The sequence below is a fragment of the Protopterus annectens genome, chromosome 7.part0, assembly GCF_019279795.1.
Source record: "Protopterus annectens isolate FY-2018-M chromosome 7.part0, PAN1.0, whole genome shotgun sequence".
Taxonomy (NCBI): domain Eukaryota; kingdom Metazoa; phylum Chordata; order Ceratodontiformes; family Protopteridae; genus Protopterus; species Protopterus annectens.
In genome coordinates, this window is record NC_056739.1 from 945,221,876 (window position 1) to 945,236,281 (window position 14,406).

Genomic DNA, 14,406 nt, shown 5'->3' on the forward strand with positions numbered 1-14,406 from the left:
CCTAACATAAATGTTACTACATTTCTACATAGGATTGGGGGGCACACCTGCCTGTTACTACATTTCTAAATAGGATTGGGGGGCACATCTGACTGTTACTACATTTCTACATAGGATTGGGGAGCACACCTGACTGTTACTACATTGTTACATAGGATTGGGGGGGCACACCTGACTGTTACTACATTTCTGCATAGGATTGGGGGGACAGGGCACACCTGACACTTGTACACATTTGCTATGACTGTACTGGTATGTCAGGTACTCCATTTTGTTATGTATTCTAACCTATCATGCTGACTAGAGGCATATCAGTGTACTACAGGTCTTAGGTTTGATTGACCTACATTTCAGTTTCTGACTTCTTACCCTTCAGAACTGACATCCCACTGCCTGACCTGTTGTAGTCTGTCTGTGTAGGTCTGGGGGGGATGTTTTCCAAAGCCATCACTCAATGGCCTTAGCACATATTTGTTTGTGTTTGTCTACACCTGTCCTGCTGGCTGAGACTGTTGTTGGGTATGTGAGCCTCCCTGACTGGCAAGTGCATGTCCTATGGATACACATGTGGTCCAGCACATTTCCTGCAGTGAGTTTTGTCACCTTGTCTAGTACTGGCTACTATGGTGACACCAGTATTTTTTACAGATCTCATGCTGCCACTGTAGGTGTCTACTATCTGCTGGCATCCCATTTAGCCACCCAATTCCCTTGCATGCTCACATCCATACCCTAGATACAAGTAACAGCACATACTACTCCATTCGGCAATTGATAGGAAGAGTGACTTACCCTGTGGTGGGCCAGTATTGAGGATGGTGCTGGAGGGCTGACTATGTCAGATGCACATGGTACACTCCCTATACATGGGTAAGCATAGGTAGTGTCATGTATGGCATTCCTTTTACTGTATGTGTGAGTTAGAGAGAGGTATCATTCCCTGGGTTCCTACCATGTCAGTGTATGTGCTATATGTTGCCTCTTTGCCATGGCCTGGGCATACTGGGCATGTCTCCTTTTGCCTACTGGGGCAGGCTCAGCTTGTTCCTCCTCTGAGTCACTCTGTGCCTGTACAGGCCTTGGCAATGGTGGGGGGCTGTGTGGCCCTGCCCCGTGATGTTCCTGCTGCATCTGTTTCCGCAGGATCATATTGTGTAGCATGGCACATATGATGACAATTTGGACACGTAGTTAGTGAGTACTGCAAGGCTCAACTGGATGTGTCCAGGCACCGGAACGGTGACTTGAGCATCCCAAATACATGCTCTATTATGATTCTGGTCTGTGCGTGTGCCTCATTATGGAGTTCTTGTTTGGGTGTGTGTGCATTTCTGATGGGTGTCATCAGCTGTGGCTCCAGTGCATAAACAGTATCCCCCACTAGGTGACCATAAGGGATGTCCCCCTTGGCAAATCTCTGGTACAGCTGCATCAGATGTCAGATGTAGGAGTCGTGATAGCTTCCAGGGCAGCCAGCACACACATTTATTATAATACCCAGGGCATCACACATGACCTGGCAGTTGATGGAGGGAAAACCCTTGCGGTTGATGTAGACCATATCCTGCTCACCAGGTGGTGCTTTGATATGTATGTGCATGCAGTCTATAGCACCCACTACCTCAGGGTATGCTGCTATTTGGTGGAAGAGACGTATATTGCTTGCCAGTACCTCACAGGTGTTGTGGAAATATACGTGCTCACCAGCATGTGCTGACATGGCATCCAGGAACTGGTGGAGTACCCTGGATGCTGATGCCTGTGAGATCCACATGATATCCCCAGTTGGCCTTTGGAAGGTACCTGTGGCTAGTATTCTTAGGCCTTCACATACCTTGGTATCCACTGGGGATGGGTTCCCGTCTGTTGGTTCTGTGTGTGAGGTGTGGCCGGCACAGCTCAACAATTTGCTGTAGGAGGCTCCTGTCCACCCTATAGCGCTCCACTATCTCCAGCTCATGTAGCCCCTGCTAGGTTACCTTGGGTCTGTACACTCTTCTTCTTCTTCTCCTCACTGTGGGTTGGTCATCAGCATTCTCATCCTCACCACCCTCAGCCTCCTCCACATGTTGATTTATGATAGCTGCTGCAGCCTTTATCATTTTGTTGCTTTTGTTTGGTAAAATTTCCCTGCTTGTGTACACCGGTGGTGTAGATTTTGTGGGAAAAACCAGAGGGAAAGGTGTTTGCATCGTTTATAGTGGTGTGCTGAGCTAGGCTGGTCTGCTGTCTATGTAATTGGCTGATTCTGATACATTTCACCTGCCAGCTATGCTAGTTCTCCTTGATTACCTTCCTACTGCTGTTTTCCCTTCCCATTGCCTTTCTGTTTAAGCCCTGAGGTGCGCTGTGCAAACACAGTGCTCAGATGTACACGGAGCTGCTATTTTCTTGTTTACTTTTTTTTCCCTTTAAAACATGGTGCACGGTGCGCATACCCACTTAGGCAATGTAAAGAATGCTAAGCAGCCTCAGACACACCCCCTTGCGTAGCTCTGTTAAGCTAAGGGCAAACCCAAGCCACAGGTCTCAAATAAGCTTACAGTATGCCTGACACACCCCCCAATAATGTCAGCTAGTTCTTAGGCTTGCACCATGGTCTTCCTGCACTGACTCGGTTGGGTGCAGGCTAGCCTTGAGGGGGGATCTAGGATTCAGTATCATTCCTCTCATTTGCATAGGATTCCTTACTAATGCCTAGTTACAAGTCTCACAATGAGCCTTCCCCCTTAGCAACCACTATTTACTGGCCATGTGTTCTTCTGTCTGCCATTGAGTATAATGGCAACATTTTGATTTTGGATCAAATGCTTATTTCATGTTTTTGTTTTTATTTTCGGCCCGATCCCATTTGCGTGCCACTGCTCTACACTTCAACAGCTGAAATTGGCTAAAAAAAACAAAAGTTTTTTTTTTTTGCAACTGTTTTCCATGCCAATGGCCATATATTTGGCCATTGGCATGGTTTCCACATTATATACACCCTTTATTTGGAGCTGTCATCGCTCCATTTTGTAGTTTGCAGAAATGTACTTGGTTACTAACTTGAGTACATTTCTGCAGATTACACTAGTCCTGCACGGCCAGCTGCCAGCTTCCTGGATTGCAAATTCACCTTATTTGCATGGTTTTCACCTGAAAATGGGGTAATTTGCATTCAGAAGCTGTGTTCATGCAGGATTAGTGCAGTGGCGTTCGTGCACATCCTGGAACTTATTCCTGGATCGCACGGCGGCCATATTGCCACCAGCAGCTCCTGCACTATTCCTGCATGCTGTGCAGAGCTTGCTGAATCCTAGGGTGTGTGTATATATATATATATATATATATATATATATATATATATATATATATATATATATATATATATATTATTATTACTTATAAGTCTCTTTTATTTTATTCAAATCCTCTCAGACATTATTTTCTAACATAGAATGTAATGTATATGGGTGGATGTATATTATTATGTTTAACTAATCCACTTCATTTATATGTACTTTCTACACATAATTTCAAGTAATCTGTTTTTTTTTTTTTTTTTTGGTTATTCTATCTGGTGAATGTTGTTGTATCTGATAAGTTTTATCTATGTGCAATGGGTGTTGTGTTGAGTGGTTTTGGCTGCATGAAAATCATTTATATGCATTGCTTCACTTTCTTTTAATAGTGTTGACTCGTGCGGTGTTTGTTCATTACTTGTGCTCCTATTCAAAGAATTAGAGATGCTATTGACTGTTTTTTATGGTAACTGCTTCTTCTGAGTCCCTTTTTCCACTTTGTGTTAATTAAATTACTTTAGAATGTTTTTTTCACATATCTCAAGCTGTTTTTCAACTTATAACAGTTGAGATTCCATGTTCAAGCTGCCTACATACATACATACAAATATTTCAAGCACGGGCATAAATGCCCTTCTAGCTTGACAATATAGCAAAACACGTGTTCCCATAATAAGTGTCCAGGCTGTTCTTAAAAATATCTAAACTAGTGCTTGCTTTAATGTAATTTGGTAGTCTGTTCCATGCATCAGCTACTCTGTCAGACAACCAATTAGTACACTTCTCATATAGAATCTTCTATACAGGTTGTCTGATGATTTTCTAGTACTTTTTGATAACCCCAAACATTCCCAGAGGTAGTTGTCCTTAAATGCCCTATATACCTGAATAAGATCACCTCTTAGATATCCGTATAAGTTCAGATATTTTAGTCTTTCATAATAACTTAGATTTTCACAGCCATGGATGCCCTTAGTATATTTCCACTGTACTCTTTCCAGTTTACTCATGCTTGTCTTCTTATAGGGTTTCCATATTGTTATCCATACTCAAGTTTGGGTCTAATGTAACGAACAAACATTGACTTCATTATGTTTAATTTCCTAGACTTTATAAATCTTTTTATGCGACCTATAGTTCTATAACTATTATTAACCAATTGGTTGATATGATTAGATAAACTCCTAGCTGAATCTACCCATATATCCAGGTCCTTAAATGAGTCTACAATTTCAATCACTGTGTGCTGTATTAAATATTCACCTTTCAGTTTATGCCTCCCAAATCTCATATGCTTAGTTTTTGATGTGTTTATCAGCATATTATTCTCCTGTGCCCAAATGGTCAATTTAGTCAAGTTATTTTGCAAACATGCCTTATCTGTAATGCTTGTAATCAGTTTACTCAATTTCAGGTCATCTGCATATAGACTGTAGAATATCTCAGATGAAAAGGTTAGGTCTGAAAGATACAATCTAAACAAGTAAGGGCCTAGGACAGAGCCATGTGGGACACACTGACTGTATCCAAGGATTTCACCTGTCCAGTTGCTGTGTGATACATGCCATGTCCTACTTGTAAACCATGCAGCTATCCATCTTGTCAAGAGTACATCAATACCTAGTTGTACTAATTTATTGATAATACCTAGTTGCACTAATTTATTGATTAGTGTTTTGTGTATGACCCCTGTCAAATGCTGAAGTTAAGTCTATATAAATTACATCACAGCACAATTTTTCATTCATAGCTGTTATTATATTGTTATAGAACATTATGCTACAGATGGTAATAGATCTGTTTTCAACATATGCATGCCGATATATGTTTTCTAGTCCTAACCTATCCAGTTCTGAAAATAACTTATCCAATATTACCTTCTCCATTAATTTTCCACAACATGAAAGTAGACTTAAGGGTCTATATGACTCTGGGGTTGTCCTACTCCCATTTCCCTTAAAGACAGGTTTAATAAGCGCATGTCTCCAATCTTGAAGAATCTCCTTGTATTTATGTGACCTAGTGAATAATAGATATAATGGTAGTGTAAGTTCTTGCTGAAGTGTTCTCAGGTCATTGTTACTAATTCTGTCCCCTCCCTGCAGTTTGCTTGGATCCAGTTTGTGCAATTCTTTTTCAATATAATCTAATTTGATTCCAGTATCTGCGGTTACCTGGATGTCACTAGGACAACTCATCACCCCTTTTGTGGAGCCAAACTGCTTTGCATAAGATTTTGCAAGTATATCTCTAATCTGTTGTGTCTGAGAATAAATGTTGGAATCTGCACACGGTTTCTAAATTTGTGTATCTTTACTCCTTCCACATCTTATGTATCTATAAAAAGATTTCCTATTATGCTCAATATCTTTATATATATTTTCTTCAAATTTTTCTTGACCTTGTTCACACTATGCTTAATCTGTTTGTCCAGCTTGTTTATTTCAGTTTTCAAAGTTGTAGTTCGACCTCTCTTCCATTTCTTATTTTTTTTGTCTCTAACCTTAATCAGACATCTTGTTCTTATGGAAATATATCCCCTTGATGTTACATGCCTAGATCCTGATGTTAAACTTTTTTTTTTTACTTTTTGCACTCAAACAATTTCTCTTTAAAAACTTTCCACATTCAGTCTATAGTTTTTCAACTGAATACCTCACCCAGTTAGTTTTACACAGTGACTGTTTTGCTTGCATATAATCTATAATTAACCTTCTGTGCATTGGTTTAGATTTTAGCTTGGCAGAATTATCTAGCGACAAATTAACCTTAATAACCCCATGATCACTGCACATCAATGGTGGTAAAACTTGACTTAAAGTTACAGTGATTTCTTCAGAAACACAAGCAATATCTAGTATGTTCCAACCCCTGGTAGTTTTTTTTTTTTTTTTTTTACAATCTGAAGCAATTGTTGTTCCTGAATATACTCTGTGAATAATTTCTTTACTAGCGTTGTTGAATCAATATTATTCCAGTCTGTTTCTGGTAAATTTAAGTCCCCAGCTAATATTATTCTTCACTCCAGTGTTTCATTTAAGAAATGTATTAATTCCTCTAGGTCATCTGCACTTGACTTTGGTGGTCTATACACTCCAACAATTGTTATGTGTTCCAGGGTTGCCTTTATTGTCACATTTACACAGTCTGTAGTATTGGTGTTATCACTGAACATGTAATAATCACAGGTCTCATAGCTATCTTTAATCCCTATCATAACCGCTCCACCTGATTTGTTATTAGAATTTCTGTCACAGTAAAAACATTTATATCCTGACAGAACTGGTTTCCAGTCATCATTTTTTAACCATGTTTCACAAACTATAACAACATCAATCTTGTGGGAACGTAGCAAATTTTCCAATAAAAATACTTTATTTATTTATTTATTATTTATTTATTTAAATTTGTTGACCGGGAGTGTCCGACTGGATGTGGGTCCATTTTCAGCAGAGGCCCAGGGAGAAAAGCTCCACAGTAAAATAAACAGACAGTAGTTACATTGGATTACATAGCGATTAACAATTTAACATAGAAATTTCTTACAACATATTTACAGATGAAGAACATAGTACATCAGTAGACAACTAGAATCTTTATCTGGGAAGTACATAACAGACATTAACAAATGTAACAATGAGAAGTTCCTGCTGTATAATAAGTACTAGGCTTATGAGCATCTGAGCTTGCTATAATCAAGGTAGTTAGTGGAGTGAAAAGAAAGGTAGTAGTTGGATGGGGTGGATGATATTAGAGTAGGAGTTGCAAGGGCATAGCCAGCATATTTTTAGGTGCGCTTTTAGTAAAGTTTTGAAGTGGGTGCATGATGGTACGGACGTAATTGTGGTTGGAAGGGAGTTCCATAATTTGGCTATGGTGCAAGAGAATAGTGCTTCACCAGCAGCGTTATTGGCTTTAGTGATCTGCAAGTGATTTTTGTTGCTGGATCTTAGTGGTCTGGTGGTGCGATAGGGTTGGAGTAGATTCTGGAGGGATGGGACATTTAGTGGATGGTTTACTAGTTTGTGGGCAAGTGAGAGTTGATACCACTGAAGAAGGTGAGGGAGTTCAAGCCAGCCCAGTTCAGCAAGTGAGAGACAGTGGTGACTACGGTAGGATGCCCCTGTGGCGAATTTGGCGATTTTGTTGTAGCAGGTCTCTAGCTTGTTTAGATCACATTGCCTTAGGTTGGTATATATTGGAGAGGCATAAAGTAGGGTGGAGATAAGGTGGGAATTTGCTATTGAAATCTTTGCTGCTTTGGTGAGAAATTGTTTATTTCTGTATAATGCTCCTAGTTTTTTGTGGACTTTTTTTATGGTCATGGATATGTGAATGTCAAATTTTAGTTTATTGTCTATTACTACTCCTAGCAATTTGGTGTGTTCAGTTGGGTATATAGTGGTGTTGTCTTTTGCTGTGATGTTAAAGTGAGAGTTGTTTTGAGTATGTTTGGTGGGTTGGAAGATGAGTAGTTTAGTTTTTTTTTGGGTTGAGTATTAATTGGGCATCGGATAAACATGTTTCAACAGAGGAAAAGGCTTCCTGTGTGACTTTTTGCAGTTTGGGTAGGGACTGGGCTGAGCAGATGATATTTATTATTAAAATTCCTCAGATGCAGGAAATTAATTTTGAACTCTAACCCTAATTTTCAGGAAGTGAATTTTTAGAATGTTAAAAAGGGCAGGAGGAACACAAAAATAGAACATTTAAAATGAATCAAGCTAATTTTAAAATACACCCATGTAGTTTTTATGCTCATTATCTTTTAAGTGGAATAATGAAAAGAAGATAAGGAAAGAGGAATGAAGTGGAAAGAAGAAAAAGAAGACATCTGCAGACTTTAAGACACCCTGTACTAATCTCTGTCTAGTGATGTCTTGTGGTCATCCTAATTATAGTTCAGTGAAAAGTGTCCCCTTTATATAAGTACAGTGTAAATCTAATATACCCATGCAGCAGATCATCACAGTACAGAGGGATATGTCATTTATAGTGATGAAAATGCTTATTTAAAACAATATTAGTGGTTTTAATGTGTCATGAAAGAAGCTGAAAAAACTAATATATCTTTAATAATAATGAATAAGACAGTTACTCCAATGCAGAATTCTTCTGCTAAAGGAAGAAGTACCTATTTCAGTAAAGGAATTGCCTCTAAAGTTTCTCTGGTTCTGTAGCATGCTACCTGCTATATTCTACACACAAATATTTACACACTGTCAGACTGGGTTTTTGATTATTCAGTCTAAACATTTCATGACTTAGCATTGTGAGTCCTGATATTTCAAAAGGTTGCTTTCCTTAACTGATCCATTATTGTCACTGACCCAATATATTGCTTCATATTTACATTTCATTTATGCAAGTACAATCCATTAACGTCTTTGCTAGCTATAGCTTATATTTCTGACATTTTCTAACTTTTGCATTGTTCAAGGGCTATCTGGTATTTTCTACCTGGGCTCCCTTGGAATACAGAATCTTCACATGACTAGATAGTTTCATTAAATAAGGTATAATAAGTTAAATTACTGATCTGATTCTTGCAACAGTGTCACACCTAAAGGTTTAATCTCATAAAAAATATAACAAATACACAGACCATGGGTGATACACAGACAATGGAAGAACTGAGATATAATACAAAGGGGTAGTTAAGCATCAAGACTGTTGGTGGAATACAGAATATTTACAAATGCATAGCATGAATGAAGCTGATAGCATAGTAAACAGAGAATGTCATGTACCATATATAACATCTGGCAGTGTATTAAAATATTGTTATAGAGAGCTATTAATCATCTGACTGGCACACAAACACAAACTCTACTTCTATTATTTATCTATAGACTTTTATACCTTTCTGTGAATTCTGATTCAGTAAAATGCTATTTCAATGTTTTGTTAATCAACAAAATATGCTTCAGTGAAATGTACTGCTATCCTACACACACACACACACACACACACACACACACACACACACACACACACACACACACACACACACATGTACCACATGACTCACACATAGAGTTGCCAATCAAACATTTTTTGACAATGGAAACAAAACTGAGTTCCTAAAACAAAAACACTCAGACATAGGGAGAACATAGAAAATCCAAGTCAGTAATGACCAAGATCAAATACAGGCCTTGTAACTGCAAAGCAAAGATCTCAAGAACAACAGGCCTTGTAACTGCAAAGCAAAGATCTCAAGAACTACAGGCCTTGTAACTGCAAAGCAAAGATCTCAAGAACTGAGACACTATGTCCAATTAATGCAGCTGAAGGCAGTGCAGCAAAATAACAATGCTGTTCATCATTTATTAGGTGAATAAGGTATGGAAGGTAGGCCTGATACTTTAACATGCAATTCTGAGGCATCTGTGACTTAATATCATAGACCATTAATCTTAATATTTTCTACATAATATGTTCTTCATGAGGGCATCACTAAGCATTGCAATCCCATTTTAATCCCAGGTGATTGCTGAATTGAAATGTTTTTCTTATACTTGCACATAATCACACAGTTTCATTGTAGAATTTATGTATTTTCCCAACAATATAGTCCCAATTTCCAGTAACATTTAGATGTCAAACCATTTTGGATTATGCAGTAGATTGGAGTGGTGAAGCTATCATTTATTAATAATGAAAAACAAAAATTGTATGAATTATGCTCTTCTCTTTAGAACTCTTAAGGTCATTTCATAAATGTTATTCACCTTCAGTGTAATCAGATTCCTTGCCTCTTGATGAGCCCTATTGCCTTAAAGATTAATTAACCAGAGCTGTTTATTCATTTATTTATTAAATTTGTCAAAGGATGTAGTTGAAATAGTATGGCTTATACTCACTGGAGGTTTAGGAAGAAAAGTTTTTCATATAAACAAAAAATGTGATACTGTTGATTATATCGATGTATATACAGTAAATACCTATGCATAGCAGCAGAAATAAAATATACAATAGAGCAAAACATTGAAGTACATCATACCTAAGAAAATCAAGATCTTTTTGTGTATGTCATGCTCCAAAAATTTTAAAAAGCAAACATATATTCATAGCCCACACAAAATAATTACTTGCATGTAAGAAGCAGAAACATAATTGTAGCACAGTTAGAGTAACATTTATAGTATTCACATTTTTCAGGCCACATAATAATTGGGCAAATTAATAAAATAAAATCAAGCTACCAAAGATACCTAGTGTCTTGTATGGAAAACATGGCATCTTGACATCTCAAAAGATACTTTTTTATATAGGTGATGAGCAAAGACGAATCGAATCAAAAATGAGAAAGCAAGATCAAAGAAGTAGGTTAGTAGTGCAAAAAAGTTATGAGTTGACATTTTAATTGACGGATAAGCAAAGTACCTTCTCTGCACAAAAATGATTACTATCAAATAGATATTTGTGAAGGCTGTATTGTTGGGGCTAAATGACCCCAAAGCTTTAGATCAGGATAATGACACAACTGGTTACTTACACACACACACACACACACACACACACACACACACACACATACATATATATATCTATCTATCTATATATATATATATATATATATATATATATATATATATATATATATATATTCCTAGTATAGAAAAATAGAAAAATAAAAAATGTTGATGATTTTAGCTATATCCAGTGTTGCAATTTACACCAGTGGCAAGTGCTCTCTCTGTTAAAATGATCCAGTTTTATCACGGACAAAGGAATTAATTCAAAAAAGTTATAACATCCATTTAAGTAGCACTGTAAAATGAAATACAAAATTAATTAATATTAGATAAACTGGAAGCTAACCCCAAAAAATAAGTCATTCATTTAATTTCAAGTAAGGCATTTTCAGGATGTTTTACTGAATTTAGTTAGTCTTTTAACTGAAAGACTGTCAATGACAATTAAAGAAGAATACAGGGTCTGTTGCTATAGGAGCCATTCTGAACATGAGGACTTTTGGAATACAGTACTGATGGAGGATACACCTACCAACCTGAGCTGGTTATCCAGGTTTTCTTGCAGTTACTTTTTCTACTTTGAAAACTCTTGATGCGTAAGCATACTTTTACTTATACATTTTATTATTTGCATTTTTTAAATAACTGATACTGCATTGAGCATAAAGCATTGCATGGGTTTTTCTGTAGTATCAAGTATCATCATCACCACTGAATATATCTAATATATATTTTTTTCTTTAACATTTTGGACAAGATATGCAATAGTATGGTGAGGTGGCAATATAGACTGAAGCAGATGCAAGAAGTCAAAGAACATCAAGCAAAGAAAAAAAAAAAGAAAAAAAAAACAAGCATGAATGAGCATCAACACGGTAAAAACTGACATAAAAAGTCAGCTGAAATGAAATATAAGACATCTTCTATCAGTGTTAAAACACAGAAAGGATTTTACACATTACAGAAGGTGCTGTCAATCATACAGAACATGACAAAGAAATGAAAGAACTTGGTATACAAGTTTCAGCAATTATATTGCTGAGAGTTTGGCTTAAATCGTGTCAGCAAAGATTATTCCTGTTCACCCTTAAACAAGTTGTATTTTCCATAACTTTAAATAAGCATCTGTATGAGAGTGCATCACTATTGACACACTCATTCAGAAGGAATATATTGAATCTTCCTTAACCGATTAGAGGTCATAATAAATTGTTATATAAGTTTCTAGCCAAAACAATGAACCCAGCTTGAAAAAGGGAAATAAGAAATTTGCATATGTCACCTTCACACCTCTTATATTCACATTCAGTCTTTTGTCTCATTACAATTATCATTTCTATGGAATGGAAAATTAATTATGCACCATCTGTTAGACATTTATGGAGCCTCATAGATTTAATATCACAGTAATAGCCCATGTTTATTCTGGTTTTAAGTGAGACTATATTCACAGGAAATGTGGAGGTGTGCTGAGCAGTGTTATATCATTTATTTAAGGCAAATAACTGCTGTGAACATGATCAAAATGTGTCATGTTACTGAAGCTCCCACAAAGGTCCCTGAACTCCTAACAATTATATGTATCTATATTCCTTCCCCTTACATTAAATGTTCATATAAAGAAATTCTAACCAGAATTTCTGAAAATGTCCAGGGTGGTGTGCTGGATTAGTAGGCATACATACTGACTTGAGTGCTAAACTCTAGCAGTTCTAATCATAAAAGATGTGTACCTGTTTTGTATAGGTCACATCATATCCTTATTACAAAGGGCTATCAAATGGGTGAGTAATTTGCTTTCATTTTGACAATTTGCATGTAGTAGGACATCTGCCATATTTGTTTAATGATCATTGGCAATCATTTGCTCGAAGAGGTCTCAATAAAATTCATCAGCTGCAATGAGGTAGCAAACACAGATGTCTAAGAAACAAACTATAATTTGGCTACTCTAAATTAAAACTTGATTTTGTGTTTACACTTGCCCTTGGAGCCTACATAGTTGCTAGAAAAAGATCAACTACTGGGACACATAAAGTGCCATTTTACAATTTCTTAAGTTAGTAGATGAGTCATCATTTGGCTTTAATTAAATTATTTCAGATATCCTGGATGAATTTGGTTCTTTCACGTACTACAGTGTTAAAAAAGGAAAAAAAAAATAGTGATCCAAGGATGATTTCTGAAATTAATATTGCAGTATTTTTCCATCATAAGACACATGCTGAGTATCATAGAGATAAAAAAATGGGTTCCTATTAGATGTTCGACAGCTTAGGTTGTCGAATGCCTAATTACCGACACCTAAGCGCCGAAACTTTAAAATCGCTTACGGCCACATACGCAAATTCTTTCCTCAGGAAAGAATTCACTTGGCTGTTATCGGGGATTTGCCCTTTTCCCCAGTGTAGAGCAATCTCAGAGTTGGTATATTTAATTTGGGGGGTGTAGGGGGCACAGCCCCCCACATTGGGGGTGAAAGGGTGAAGCCCCCCACTATGTTTGGATTCAGAAGTTTATTTTATTTCGTGACAGCCTAGTGAATTTTTTCCTGAGAGAATGGCCATTCGTGATTTTAAGGTTTCAATGCTTAGGTGTTGATGTTTAGACATTCGCAAACCTAAGCTGTCGAACATGTAATATAGACCCAAAAAAATTAGCCCCCTCAGTAAAGTTCAGGCATTTTAAGAAAATGATAGTGCATTCTGAAGTAGTTGAAGAAAAAAATCCTAAAAACAGTAAATATGCTTCAGAAGTGCAACAAAGCATTGCAGACAGTGAAGAAAGAAAATATCTTGTAAGTGAGCAGAATTTCAGTTTGCAAATTAAACTGTCACAATGGCCCAGGTTTAATAATGTATAGATTAAATGGAACACTAAATGATGGACCCATAACTGAATATATGACAGTCCCAGTTCTTTCAACAGGGTGCATTGATGTTCCAGCTTCACAGTGTTTTGAATGAAACTGTTTAGTTCTATTTCATTTATTGGAGTTTGGCATGTGTGTGTGTGTGTGTGTGTGTGTGTGTGTGTGTGTGTGTGTGTGTGTGTGTGTGTGTGTGTGTGTGTGTGTGTGTGTGTGTGTGTGTGTATTTGTGGCTTTATTGAACAAAAGAGATGCAACTGGGGGGATGCCATTTTAAGGACAGAATCATAGTTTTACAAGGGCAAGCTTAAAATCCCTTGTTAGGAAACTTGATATTATATAATAATATTTATCCACTGATGGCACTATACCCAGTGTTTTCAATTCATATAAAGCAAACTAATAATAATAGAACTGATCAGGCCATAACCTAAGGTATACAAATTGATCCACTGTCTCTGTTCACACACACACACACACACACACACACACACACACACACACGCACACGCCCACGCACACGCACATGCACAGACATGCACACACACACACACACACACACACGCACACGCACACGCACACGCGCACACACACACACACACACACACACACACACACACACACACACACACACACACACACACACACACACACACACACTCACTCACACACACATGCACACATATACACACACCAAGGATAAAGAGGCCCAGAACACTACTAAAAGCAAATACTCCTAGTTTTAACAGTATGGGTTCTGCCAGAGAGTCAGTTA